The sequence below is a fragment of the Arachis ipaensis genome, chromosome B08, assembly GCF_000816755.2.
Source record: "Arachis ipaensis cultivar K30076 chromosome B08, Araip1.1, whole genome shotgun sequence".
Lineage (NCBI taxonomy): Eukaryota > Viridiplantae > Streptophyta > Magnoliopsida > Fabales > Fabaceae > Arachis > Arachis ipaensis.
This window is the reverse complement of record NC_029792.2, coordinates 20,021,897-20,025,384: the sequence shown is the minus strand read 5'-3', so window position 1 is coordinate 20,025,384 and position 3,488 is coordinate 20,021,897.

Sequence of the window (3,488 nt, the reverse complement as noted above, 5' to 3'; positions counted from 1 at the left end):
TACTTCAAACCGACAATCTCCGTGGGATCGACCCTTACTCACGTAAGGTATTACTTGGACGACCCAGTGCACTTGCTGGTTAGTTGTACTCGAGTTGCAATGGTTGGTTGCAATTCGGGTGCACCACATCCACTACGTCAAATACAATCCACAATTTAGCCACTACTACAATATGGGATAACTTCCCTTATATCGGTAAAGAAACCACCCACTAATATTTGCTTCAATTCCTTCATTATTATTGTTGCTTCACACCATCACTTTTAACATTGACAGAAACTAGTTGAGACAAGGTGCTCACCATGTTACATTGCTGACATGATGCGACCTTTAGTAAAGACCCACGACGACACAAAGCTGGTGGAAATAGACGCTATTGGGTTTGGATTCCTGAGGCTCACCCCGAAGTGGGCTGCCAAGCAAGAAACCATGGTCGCATTGGCAAAATCATACAACTGCAACACGAACACTTTGCTCATGGATGATGTCAACATTCGAATTAATGTCAATTTAATTGGAAAAGTTTTCCATCCTTTCTTTCGATGGTGAGTATCCCTTTTCTTTTGTTATTCGGCTTTTATTTACTATTTAGAATAAGTAGTCTTCTTTCTGCCACTCCGTTTGATTATCACGTTCCTATACCCAATATAATTGTATATATTTTTCCTACGAATGTAATCGTGTTTTTGAGATGAGAAAATTTCAAGCGCTAGGCATCGACTTCCCTGGATTTAATGATAAGAATCTGGCATATTTTGGTAAAAAGACAATTCAACAGAAGAACACCAACTGAACTTTGTAAGTACATCTACGAATGCTCAATGGAAAGCAAAGCAGACAGGCTAGAATTTCAACGTCAATTCCTTTGGTTTTTATAAAGATGTTCTTATGTCCTACCATACAACAAGTCATCTTATCATGGCACATCCCCTAATGCTGAATGTCTCAGATCCAAGAAGATTCAACAAGCCGATGTAGATATTCAACTGGCTGAGAATGACAATCGAAAAGTATCAACTTAAAAACAAGAAGACGTGTAAGGGATGCATGTTTGCCTTGTTGGTAAGTTACACCATATAACATCTACTTAATTGTACTCAACTTTTATGTTACAAATCATAAATTCTGTTTGTGAGCGATGCATGTTCGCCTTGTTGGTAAGTTACGTTATATAACATCTACTAACTGTACTCAACTTTTATGTTGTGAATCATAAATTGTGTTTGTTTTCTCTCTAGATACTGTACTTTCAACGACTAAAATATGGCCAGCTAGAGCATTGTCGGGAACTAAAGCCATGGATCTCTACATGGGCCACCGAAGAACTTGAATAAAAGGCAACAAATATTCTTTCTAAGGTAGTTTGAAACTCTATATACTTTTACGAGTACCAAAGTGTTGGACGTCATTTTCCTGAATATATAGGATGCTTCCTTCGCAACTTTTCAGTTTTGTATCTTCAAGCATTCTTACATACTATATCCCATATGATGTGCTTCTAGGTATTACTTTTTGAACAAGGATCCATCGCTGCTAGCTCAAAAAAGTCGGGGGCATATTACCCAAAGCTGAGCACGTAAGGGCAAAACAAAACCATTATTAAAAGGAGAACACTCACTGCACACAAAAATTTCGGTGGCTATGGACGACTATGACGAAGACAACTAACCTATAGCAAAGAGAATGCACCCCTTATTTCAGCGCATGGGAACGAAACAACATCATAGCTTGGGATGACGGGGAGAAGCTCAACCAACAATAAAACACTTGCGAAAACATTCCAACCTATCTTTTTTTTTGTATTTTTTCTCAATTATACCATCTGCATAACATTCCAACCTATCTTTCCTCCGTTTAGTCTCAGCTGCTTATAACACCTACCATGACATTTTGTCATTGCGAGACCCAAAGAGTGAAACTATGTGCGGACCTTGACTAGGTTCAGAACACCTAGGCCATTAACAACGATCCTAACCACAACGTGAATCTAAACAGTACATATTGCTGTACACCGAGTCCATCGCGCCCAACCTTCTCACTTAAAATCTTTCAGCTGCAAAAACACTTATCACATCTCATCTATCCTCCATACATTCGTTGCTTCTGGGTCAAAAAATCAACCAGGGCACGCAACAACAAATCCGTCAATGGATTGTGAACACGTTTCTTAGGAAACAATAGACCCTGGCATGGTATATCGGCCTAGCATGGCATACCGGTAGACCAAATCTATTATTGTACAGAGAAGACTTATGCAAGTTGCAAGTTTGTTGTTGGCTCAACAACAGCGTAAGTAAATCAAATGAAGAATTTGATATAATGAATATATTGTTACGATATGCTATATCTTACAAAAGTGGCATGATTCAAAGACGAAAACTTGACCATGCAGATCGTGCAATGGATGTGCTACACATTCAATGACTCAACATCATCAATATTCAAGCATGACTTTTACTACGTGTATTCGGGGATATTGGTATTCAAACTTTTATAGTATTTTATTATTTATAAAAGGTATGAGTATCTTCATTAGTTTTATTTGAACAGGGAACGATCATACACCCAAAAAATCTAGCCGTCAGACGGGTCAAACCCAACATGTGTGGCATTGTTTGCACAATTTGGTCCTGATACTAGATACTTTGACAAAGTAGAAGTTGCCAAGAGAAAATGGATAAGTCCATCTGATGGATGACAAATAGTTAACATCCACGAGACAAAATTGGTTTTTCCATCTATTTGTCCAGTATTGGTGGATGTATGCTTTTGAGATCGTAACAAAGAAGCTGTTGGTCCTGAATAGCCTACATTCTTAAGCATCTGATAATGCATGGAGGACCATAGATGTGCGGGAAAAATTCTCCTAGATTCCATGAAAACCTTTTCAGTCATTTAACTTTTAGTATTTCGTAATGATCTAGTTATACTTGGTTGGTATTTAGGAAATAATCATTGAAGACATTGCTAAAGTGGCCATACCTCATGCGAGCTCATAGGAAACGGCCTGTCTTGTACATAAACCGATGTTCCTAAATAATCAAATAAGTGAGTTGACTCCAGACCTAACATTGTCTGTCTTTGTAGATCACTTCCAATACCTACTTAGTCTCATGATAAAACTCAGTGTTTCCTTATTGTAGTTGGAATTGTGACATCTACATTGTAAAATATATGAAATACTGGACTGAAGGCATTAAATTAGCCGAATGGAAATATGTCAGCTTACCATTCTTATCAAAATTTCTTGATATTTTGATATACACTTGATTATTCTTAACTACTTATGTCACTCATAAACAATGGTTGCCTACAGAAAAACTTGAATGATTTCAGAAAGGAAATAATGCTCAACATCGTACTAGATCCTAAGAATTCATCTATTGGGAAAATTTTGAAGGCTATGCAAGACCTTTTTCAACCTATACATCACAATCATCCCAGAAACAAATGTAAGGAGGTGAGGACATCCTTCATAGAACCGAGCA